This window comes from Rattus norvegicus, chromosome 8 (assembly GCF_036323735.1).
Source record: "Rattus norvegicus strain BN/NHsdMcwi chromosome 8, GRCr8, whole genome shotgun sequence".
Taxonomy (NCBI): domain Eukaryota; kingdom Metazoa; phylum Chordata; class Mammalia; order Rodentia; family Muridae; genus Rattus; species Rattus norvegicus.
The window spans coordinates 126,639,368-126,651,084 of NC_086026.1; the positions used below are offsets into that span (position 1 = coordinate 126,639,368).

Genomic DNA, 11,717 nt, shown 5'->3' on the forward strand with positions numbered 1-11,717 from the left:
ATAGTGGATAATGCTGAGAAGATAAATTAACACTAAGAAAATGTCATTATTACTTGGTGATAGTTTCAATTGCATCTAACTTAAAGCTCTTGGTAATCTGGATTTGAGACATTTTTATGCAGCCTAATAGAATCCATACAGATTACAAAATCTTCCATTTCTTCAAATTAGACTCTCATTATTTGTTACTTTTTCTCACACACTTTGCTTGTTCACAAACTTACTGCCACATGCAAAACACACAGTGGCAGAAAAGACAAACTCACCCCAAGAATGCTCAGCACTCTGAAGTCTCAAGTCACCCGTAAAGAATCCATACCTGAGGCCTTGACACGTGCAACCTTACCCCAACCACCTTTGCTTTACTAACCCACTTTAGAGTTTCGTTTTCCAATTTAACATACTGACTTAGATTTTTTTAAAACTTACAATTAAAAAAAATTGCCAACAGAGTGGCTATGTAAGTTCAGCCCTGAGCTCAGGGTTCCTGCTCGTGTTTCTCTGTTCAGTGCCGTGTAAGTTTCCTCACTCTGTCCTGTCTACAGCCGAGCTCTCACTGACTGGCTCGGCTGCCTGGTCAGTGAGCCCCAGGGACCCTCCTGTCTCCCTCTCCAAGCCTGCAGCTCCAGGTGTGCAGCTCCATGTCCAGCTTTCCTTGTGCTTCAGGGAATCAATCATGTTCAGGTGCTCGTGCTTGCACCACAGGCCCTTACAATGGGCCTCCTCCCATCCCCAGACTACTTCTATATATGGAGATGTTTATACAATTCCTTTTCTTAGCCTTTCGTCTAAAATCAAGTGAAAAACTCCTTAACCACCTTACTTCATTTCTATTTCCCTTGTTACACATACAGAGAGATAAGGCCACAAGTTGGTGTCCATTCAAAGGGACTTTTAAATAACTCAAAAATGTTTTTAGTAATTAATACAGTATACTATAATTCAACCCAGCAATTTTTATTTGTGTTAAAGACAGATAAAATAATGAACAGAATATTGCGATTTTAGGGCTCTCTGCCGTGACCTGGCAGGTGCTAACAACACCGCCTCATTTGCTATGTGTTTAAACTTGACTGTAGGGAGGTGGGTTCTTTGGGAACCTGTCATAAATAGGGTATAGCCCTCATGATAGAATTAGTGGGCTTAAAGACAGAAACAACAGAGAGCATGTAATTTCTTTCTGAATGGCTTGCCATCATACAAAAACATCAAGAAATGTCAGGCACCTCAAAGTGAGGAAACAAGTCCTTACCAGATATGGAGCCCACTTGTCACCTTCCTCATATACTTCCTTCTCTCTAACACTCCATGAAAGAAACACTTGCTGTTTTAACTACCCCATCTTCAGTAGTCTTCTACAGCAGGCCACTGGCTAAGTGCCTTACACTCATTCAGTGTTGCAAGAATACAGCTCCAGAGAATAGACTGTAAAGTGCAGAGAAATTAGAAGAGCTAACCAGCCGGCAACACAACTACTACCAAGCACATACAGTGACACGGACCCCTGGGAATACAGGAGATGATGCTGTGTAAATGAGAGGCAATGAGAACTTGCTCAAGGATAACGGCAACAAACTGACAAGCATGAATGAATATGAAGGTGAGAGCCAGTCCCAAACAGTTGTGTTCTTCTCCCTGTGTGACCCTCTGTCCACCTCCTTCTACTGTTACGCCCGGTGCTTACATCACTCGACAATATACTAGTGCACACCACCTATCTAACACCACTAGACCACAGGCTCTTTGAGAGCAAAGACGCTGTTTTTGTATCTCTGGAAATGAGTGAGTTGATTTGATAGACATGCTGTTCTCTATGCACTGACCCTTAAATACCTTGACAGTATTTAATACCCTGGAATTCACTGATTCTGTTCTCCCACATTTCAGCACAGCATCTGGAATTGGCTAAATATTCCAACAGATGGGTAAGGGATCAGGAGCAATGTTTTATTTGTAACAAGTTAAGCTGAATTTATCTGAATTTATTAAAGAGACCACCAAAACCTACATAGTCACTAAACAACTCTAAACTTAATCCAGTATATTATAGATATTTATAGCCTTCAAGTAAAATTCATGAGCCAAGAATGTCTATGTGAAATGAATATATATATATATACGGTATATATACATGTTCACATATATATTTCATATATATCATATATAAATATATCACACATATATATGTATACCAAAGATTTCTGTATTCCATGAATATTAAAGTATTATATTGCAGCAGCTTTTGAAAAAAATCAGAAAATACATTATTTGAGTTGATATATTATATTGTCCTATTGTTGAACGGAACAAGGACAATATAAAATGGAGAATCACCAAGAAAATCTGATGAAGCATCAATTTTTATTACAATGTATATGTATTTTGTGACTGATGTGTCCCAGATGGTGAAATTACAACATACCCAAGGAGTTCTGAACAGCATCAGAATTTAATAAGACAGTATGAATAAATACATACAGAGTAGGAATGAAGATAAATGACTGCTTATAATAGAAATAGTTTTTAGTATTTGTGTGTGAATGAGAAAAATGATTGTTCTTTCAAAATGAGAAGGAGTAGGAAAAGGAACAAGAGCAGCAGGAGGAAGACAAAGAGAGGCAAGAGGAGGAGGAGAAAGAGGAGGAAGAGGAAGAGGAAGAGAAGAGGAGGTGGAAGAAGAGAGGTATCAAGGAGAAGGAGGAGGAGGAGGGGAGGGGAGGGGCAGGGAGAGTGGCGGTGGGAAGAGGAGAGGGAAGGTTTCGCTACACTGTCCCTGCACTGTGGTTAGAGGAAGAGCACCCGTTTAGGTCGGGTTCTCACAGATGATGGGAGTCTCCTGGATTGGAGGAAATAATGGCATCCATTCCACTTCTTAGGAGTTGGCCTGTGTCTTTAAGCAGGGGCTCCCTATGTACCTGGAGCTGCTGTGGAACTCAAGATGCGCCTGACTCACCAGCTTACTGAGATTGCAGGCTTGTTCCTCTCCAAAGCACACAACCGTTTTGAATTTTCACCATTTGTATTTTCTGGATAACATCTCACTTATAATCAAAACCATAGTTTTTAGTATATATCTTCAGTCAATCATTTATTTTAAAAATAAAATATGTAAATAGTATCATTTAGAAAACAGGCAATATTACAGGCTGCCCGTGTGTGTCCTGCCTACCTCCAGAGAAAACCTAACATGATGAATAAGATACATTTAATGTTCTGCATCAGATTTCATAACACAGCAGAAAATGATCGGGACTTGGTCAAAGCATAAGGCTGACACCGGGAAAGAGGGAAAATGCCTAAAATATGCAAACTCATGAACATGTAAAGTGCATACAGCAGAGGTCTAGAACAACACAGAGTGGGAGTGGTTGGAGTAGAAGTGACAGAGTCAAGGTCTGCATCCCTCATTGGGTTGAACACCAGGAAACAGAGATGGTGACTTTAGTCAAGTGAACCAGAGATGGTTGGTGTTGTAGTGAGATTAACCGAGGCCTTCAGAAAACCAACAGCTGCAGCTGCCGACAGCTTTCACATGCGGAAGCAACTGCCTTACTCCGTGTAGGAGCTCATCACACAAAGTAAAGAACTCATAAACAGGCTGACAGTCAATCTTAAATACACAGATAGCCACATGGTAATAATAATTAAAAACAAACAAAAGAGAGGAAACGTGAAGGAAGAACTCATAGCCCATAAAACATGATTTTAATAATGAATAATACAAGAGTCATAATTATATAGCCTCGATTTAAAAAAATTACAGAAATCTAAAATCAGAACATTAAAACTGTAAATCAATTCCCATGTTACTAAATAGTAAAGCAAAAGTCTTATTAAGGAGCTTAGATTTCAGTTTTAGGACAGCAAATGAAGATAAGTGGGAAAGGGCACTTAACAGAAAGCCGGAGACTTGCTCTATGCTGAGAGCCAACATGGCGGAAGGAGAGAACTGATTTCTGCAAATTGTCCACTGACTGCCACACATATCCCATGACATACCTATCCCCAATACGTATATATTCATGCATGCACATACACACAAATAAATAGTTTTAAATGAAATTTATAAAATGCAGTTAAAATTTTTTCCCAAGACATATCCCAAATTTGAGAAATGGATTTATAAGAGAAATAGACAAGCAATCAAAAGCAAACAAAGAGCCAGTAAGTTTTATCAATGTATTAGTTTATGATTGCCACCATAACAATAATTTTGTTAGTAATGTAGACTAGTCTAAGACACAGGTTCTAACTGTCTGATTTTCTGGTAAACATTCTCTTGGCTAGGAGACCAAGACTTGTTAATTTCTCACTATGGCATTTCCTTGTTGTGTGCAGGAGAAGCCAGAATGAAATCTTTGGTGTCTCTTCTTGTGAGAAACTGATTCTATAAGGACTTTTGTATTATATTTTGAAGGTTGTGGGAGATTTCATTCACTTTACTAGGTAATTGGTATATAACCTGTTTTTTTTCCAAATGGAAAAACTATACAATTTTAAATTTAGATAAGTAACTATAAAATTGGAGGTTTCAAGGTGGGTGTGATAGCTCATCCCTACAATCCCAGCACTTAGAAGCCTGAGGAAGAAGGATTTGCTATGAATGTTTGAGGTTAGATTAGGCTACATAATACAATTCAGGACAGCTTGGACAATAGCATGAAATCCTGTCTCTTAAAAATGGAAAAAAAATATTACAAAGAATGGCTGCTTATTATTGGTTTTATCCATTTTAAAAGTCCAATTTTTAAAAACAATAATGAGCAACAAGTCAAAATTTTAGCCAAAATATTTTTCCTTTCATGGGAAATCTCTAAGTTGGTGATTTTTTTCCCCTGAACCTTTAGGAAAGGCGAAGTGATGGTTCTTCAGCAGGCTTTAAACAGGAGAAGGTTTTAGTAAAGAACTCCAGCATCCATGACTCAGCAGGCATGGAACACGAGTGACTAACGGAAGCCACACCAGACCAACACCACCTCAGCAGCACTCAGCATTAGTACACATCTCTGCTTCCAGCAGTTCCTTTAAATATGAAGTGAGGGGAGGAAAGAGTCCTTTAAAACAAGCCAAAGGTCCACTCTGCTGGCGTAAAATCCTCACAAAGACCAACCGAATCCATAGATGAACCCAAATCATGCAATTTACAGCCAAATCACCTGCCGTAGTCTGGTACTACAAGTCCGTTACACACATAGAAAGTCATCTAGACACAGGACGCTGTCCACTCCTTTCCCCCTGCTGTGATGTTCTGATAGTGTGTGTAGAGCAGCACTGTTAGGGTTGGGTTCTATGCATCCCAGAGCATAATCAAAACCTAGCATTATGATTTGCCACATTCCCAAGATAAGTTGTTTTTTTTTAAGCCACACATGAATTAAACACTATAGAATATTAATACACGGAGAGGCGACACACAATACCACACAGTCAAGTGCCGTGCTTGAACATTTAGGAGTCAACTTGCTGCACCGGTAGCCCTGTCTACCCTGACGAGGATTTTGATAGTTAGAAGAGTGAGTGAGCGGAACTTCAGCAGACCGTCACTCAGAGTTGCCAGCAGCTCCCGTGTAGGGACTGTGTGTGTGAGTTAGTAAAGATCTGCTGTTCAGGAAGAAAACAGGCACCCTGGAAAATGCTGCAACCACAGCCTCCCACTGTAGAGAAACACATACGGTCTGTCGTTCGATGAATACTCTTTCTGTTGCCTGAATCTCACCTACTTCCATTCATTAGTGGAGCATTTGAAAAGGCACAAGAGCATACCACAGCACTAGCCAGTATTTCTCTAGGATATCCAGTATCTTAAATGGCAAATAGACCCCCTTTTTTTTTATTAAGATAGACACTAGCTTGATAGATGGTGAAAATGGAGGGAGAATCAAAAACATTGTAGAACTTGTCTTTATCGGAGTAACAAGTCAAAAGTGGGGAAGCCACTTCTATGGACTGAACTATACCCCTATTTCCCATCCTCAACCATCAAATTCATATGCGGAAGCACTAGTTCGCCAGTAACTCAGAGTATACTGTATTTGGAGACAGTGTTTTAAAGTGATAATTAAATGTGGGTCAGCAGGGTGACCAGATGTGACTGGTGTTACTGTATAAGAGGAAATCAGAACACAAGCATACACACAGAGCATGATGTGAAGGAACAAAAATGTCCATTCAAGCCAAGAAAGGACATCCTAACCTCCCTGACACCTTGTCCTCAGACTTTTAATGTTAACAGGTACTTTACATGTCAACTTGACTGGGGCAGGGACTGAATTAGTTAAATGATATTATTATTATTATTATTATATAATTATTATTTTATTATTATTATCATTATCACTATTACTATTATTTAGTGTATCTGTGTAAATCTCCCCAAAGGACATCAGCATTTCTTTCGGCTGCTGGGGTGGATAAAGCAGACAGCCAATCTCAGTGGCACCAATAGAACAAACGGCAAAGGAGGACTGACTTCGCTCTCTTGATGTTTCTGCCAGGATATTCGTATTCGCTCCCATCTCTCCTGATTTTGGAGCTTTCAGAACCTAGAATGAAACCTCTATCATTGGCTAACTGGCCTTCAAATTACAGTACTCCTACATTGGCTTCCCTAGCCTCAGCTAAACCTTGAGATACAATCTGGGTACCCGACACCTAAGTATATGGCGAATGGAATCTAAGTCAGTGGATAGCAGAGATACCTGCACTCCCATCCTCACTGCGGCACTATTCACAATAGTCAAAGCACAGTTAGCCTAAGTGCCCAGCAATAAATCAGTGGATAGAGACAATGAGCTATATATGCACAGCACAGTACTATTGTTACATAAAGGAGAATAAAATGTCATTTGCAGGAAAATGTTTCTCTTACATGCAGACTCTACATGTTTTTAAAAGAAAACAGGAAAGTAAAAAAAAGCTGTTTGTTGATGACGGGGAGCACAGAAGGAGGGTAGATGGGGCCAAGACACTGTGCTCAAAGTGCAGTTAGTAGGTACGAATGTCATGCTGAAGTCCATTATTTCATACAAATAATATACACCAATCAAAATAAAAACTTTTAATTATTTTTATTAATGAAAACATAGATTAAAATCCAAGGGAGACACCTGACATCAACTTGAGCCTCCACACACAAATGTGCACACACATGCAAGTGCACCTACCCAGACATTCATATTCCCATAGGAGAACATGCAGAAACACAGATATGCATGCAAAAATAGTCTATGAGGAAAACCCATTTAGTGCTTGGCACATTGAAGATACAATAAATCAGAGATTTCCCTTTTAGACTCCTTTTAAATGTAGTTAGATAAGAAAACTGAAATATGCTAGAACAAATGGAGAATGAGAGCACTTTAATTATCTTGTCTTTCATAATTTTTTCTCAAGTGATGAACTTAAATATTTAGTTTGCATCTAATCTTTAAAGTGCATTTATCCTTAATCTCCTCTATGATGCAAATTTAACATTCACTGTTCATTCATTTACCTAATTAACAAATTTGTGCCTATAAGTCAACTGTAGATTACACTTAATGACTCAACAAAAGCTTATTAACAGCCTATTATCTGGGAGAGACTATCATTTAGAGGATAGTTTATGCAGATACTACTGGGTAGCTCCTAGCACAGTTTGGAGATGCTTAATAATAATTTTTCATCTGTTCAATAGTGAAGATCACTAGTGGATTTCATTCTGTTTAAGAAATCAAAGTAGCAGGAAAATGAAATGTATTGGCATGATTAAAGGCTAGGGTCCACTATAGCAACTATATTCTGCTCCTTTAGAAATTTTCAAGGCGGGGCTGAAGAGATGCTCATAGTTAAGGGCATGTACTGGACGGGAATGTAGTCCCCAGCACCCACACTGGGTGGCTCACACCACATATAACTCCAGCTCCACATGAAGACACCCACACTCATATTTACACACACACACACACACACACACACACACACACACTCTCTCTCTCTCATACAACTAAAAGGAAATCTTTAAAATTGTTTCAAGAAAAAGTAAAAACCTAATAAAATGAAAAGCATAATCTCTGAAATCTCATAAACTGTATTAAATGCCAATTTCAATCTGAGCAATCCATCTGTAGGCTACTCGGGACACCCGCCAGTGAGGGACTGCTTTGATCAAAGCATAGGAGCTCTGTCTTTGAGTACCTGGCTAACTTTAAATAACCCAATGTTCTCCACTTTCACCCATGCTGTTGCCAATGTCAGGGTTTCCTGTTGGAAGACCAGACAACATGCGAAGTCTGTATTGCAAACACCGTTTTCATCATCCAGTCACCGATGGCTTGCGCCACTTCTTAGTAATCAGAGCACCATGAGACAAACATACCTCCTACAGGTCCCACTTCAGTCTTTCTGGGAAAACGCGATGCAGCAGGATTACTTGATTAGTGTTATTTCTATTTCTTTTTTTTTTAATTTTATGTTTTGCTGTTGACTTTGTTTGCATGCTTATTTATTTTATTTTTTCTTTACTGAACTATGAGGTGCAATGAGAGTGGCTGGGATTCACTGTTTAGCCCCAGCCTAGCCTAAAAGTCTTACGCTGCTCAACTTCACATCAACCTGATGGGATTTAGAAACACAGTGGAAACTGAAGTCTGGCCAGGGCGTTTCCAGACTGAGTTATCAGAGAAGGGAAAACCAGCCATGTTTGGTGTCATTTCATAGGTAAGAGTCCTTGACCACAATAAATGTAAAAAGTGAGCTAAGCACCAGATTTCAAATCCCTTCTCTGCTTACTGACTGTGGATGAAATATCAACAGTTGCTTCAAGCTCTCCCTACCATGATGTTCTTGACATGATACCCTCAAACCATGCACAAAAATCTAAAATCAACTTTTTTCTTAAATTGCTTTCCAGGCATTTGTCACAGCACTGCAGACAGGACCAAGGTAACCGTGGTTCAAGCGGTCAGACACATCTTAAGCTGGTAGCAGAACTTGACGGTGTTTTTCTATGTGGCATTGGCTTGAAAGGCACAAAAGGTGCAAGATTGAGTGGGACACTTCAGAGTGCCGCTGGCTGGCAGCGTGAAGCTGTGAAAGTGAAGCCTATTGCAATGGAGGCCCAAAGTTGTATAGCTGTCAGAAAGGTTGTCTTCTGAGGAAGGCTGACAGGGCAGAGTAAAGATGCATAAGAGAGAGGCTGTATTGCTACTGTCGGCAGAACTGGGTGGGAATACTTAAGCCCCTTGAAATGCAAAGGATTCCATCACCAGACCCAGATATTAAACATGGAGCCAAAAGACTTGCTGTTTACCCTGCTGGGCTTTGTCTCACTTGGGCTTGACCTGTCCTGACCATGCCCTATTCTCCTCTTTTGGAAGGGACTATTTATTCTGTCTACTGGATGCTGGATGCAATGTGGGATAGGTACCACTTACATTTTTGGATAATGATGTTATTGTTAGTGACTATGAAGACCTTGGAAGGTAAAATAAGTATTTTTTCATTGTGAGATGGAAACACTAGGGGGCAGGGATGAGATGTTATGACTTTAAAGTGATATGATTGTCAAGTTGGCATGGGATGTGTTGATTATTCTTGATCCTCAATTTAGTGGGATTTAAAATCACCCTGCAAACAAACCTCTGGGCACATCCATGAGGGAGTTTTAGATTGAATCAAACAATAAGGGAAGACCATCTTAACTATGAGTAGCACCATTGATGCACTGGGGTAGCAAGCTGAATAAAAGTGACAAAGGGAGCAAAAAATCATCACTCCTCCATCTGATTCCTGACTGCAGACACCTGCGGTCAGACACCTGTGAACAGACACACCTGTGATCAAGACACCTGTGAGCAGACACACCTGTGATCAAGACACCAGTCTCCATGCCTTCCCCACCATGATGCACTGTACCCTTAAACTGTGAGCCAAAATGAACTCTTCATTCCTTAATTAAATTACTTTTGTCAAGAGCTTTGTTTTTGTTTTGTTTTGTTTTTTGCTACAGCAATGAGAAAGGTAACTTACACATCAAGTTTTCTCATGTACCAAGTTTTCTACTTTTGGCAATATTTTAAAACTTTTAATATTTGATATTTTTATTAAAACCATTCCTTCCCTAACATACACATGACATGTAGATAGAATGCTTCTGAAGAGAAATGTAGATAAAATGACACTGAAGATATTATTAACATGAAAACACTCTGCTATTACAACTTAGCAAGTCTGACACCTTAATTCTGTTAAGGGTACAGTACTCAGAATACAGAACAAACCACAGAAAAATGAGTTATAGTGTGGTATGGTGAAATTTCAGTCTACAATTTAAATCTAGAAACTTACTTAAAACTTTATTTTTCGGGGTTGGAAATTTAGCTCAGTGGTAGAGCACTTGCCTAGCAAGCGCAAGGCCCTGGGTTCAGTCCCCAGCTCTGAAAAAAAGAAAAAAAAACTTTATTTTTCTAAAAATATGTTGTTACTGTTTCTCTATAGTATTCTTCACAGATGCAGCACTTTTAAAAAATTAGGGAAAGTGGGCTGGAGAGATGGTTCAGTGGTTAAGGGCACTGCCTGCTCTTCCAGAGGACCTAGGTTCAATTCTCAGCACCTACACAGAGGCTCACAACTTCTGTTAAATCCTGACCCAGGGAATACAACGTTTCTGGCCGCCACGGGCACTGCATGCTCACACACATATACGCCGGCAAAGTACAACACACATTAAAACCAATGAAAAACAAAAACAGTTTCATTGCTCAAACAAGCTATGATTAAAATAATACTTGTACTAACCCTAAAAGTAAATATTTGCCCCCAAAGAGAGCTGAGCCACAGTTGTAAGTTATAGCAGGGTATATATATATATATATTTGTTCAATCCCAACTCTACTCCAGTGAAAAAGGTATCCACCCATAGGCAATACTATATTCCCAAAGACCTTCCACAGAACACTGATGGAATTTAGCATACAATGCTTGCCTAGCATGCACAAGGCCTCTGGCTCAATCTCCAGCACTACATAGCTTGGTAACGTATATAAATCCAGCACCTTGGAGACAGAAGCAGGAGGAACCAAAAAAAAAAAAAAAAATCAAGAATTTGAGGGTAGCCTGGACTACTTGAGGCCCTATCCCAAATATAAAATTATATATAGCAAACTACAGGCATGGAGAATTGTAGATGACTAAAATGCTTCACCTGGTGACGGAGACAAGCGTGTTTGTGGCCATTACGGGATGCATAAGACCCTGCCTCAAAAAAGGAAGGATCATCACCTACATATAATAACCAAGAGAGGGGACCGCTCTAAGGTGGCCAGTCAAGAGTTGGCCATGGTCGCCTTTTTCTCCCGCTACATAGAAGAGCATGCAGGTACCCCAATTGAGTCAGCGAGGGATCTTGAGCAATACACAGCGACTTTGCTTTAAAAGATACCCAAGGACACCGCCACGGGACCCGGAACACCGGGCCTGAGTGGAGATTCCTGGGACCCAGACGCGCATCAGCTCTCGGGTTAACACCTCCTCGGTGACGCGCGCCTCCTAGCTGAGCCGCACGGACCCACCTCACGGAATCCGAGTGGCCGCTGAGTGGAAAGGACGCGCTAGAGGGCGCCCTGAACGCGAGCCTCAGCCCAACAGCCGCAGGCCTGCGACGCTTTCTCAGCTCCACTCCGCCTCCCCGCGGCTGGGCGCGACGCCTCACCCGCCGCGGAGACCACTGGGACTGGTAG

The 11,717-nt window shown here is 40.4% G+C and overlaps 1 protein-coding gene across 19 annotated transcripts in view; it reads right to left on the reverse strand.

Annotated features, from left to right (window-relative positions):
* Positions 1–11,717, reverse strand: part of Zcwpw2 (zinc finger CW-type and PWWP domain containing 2) — a 144,416-nt gene that overhangs the window by 132,513 nt on the left and 186 nt on the right. For 13 of the 19 annotated variants that reach the window (XR_005488692.2, XR_005488690.2, XR_005488689.2 and 10 more), the window contains exon 1: positions 11,550–11,688. The exons of 2 other annotated variants lie outside the window; for them this stretch is intronic. The gene's annotated coding sequence lies outside the window, so the exon portion shown is untranslated. Of the gene's footprint in view, positions 1–10,326; positions 10,416–11,549; positions 11,689–11,717 lie in introns of those variants that run through there. 4 more of the 19 variants (XR_010054511.1, XM_063266478.1, XM_063266476.1 and 1 more) reach the window with 1 other exon arrangement.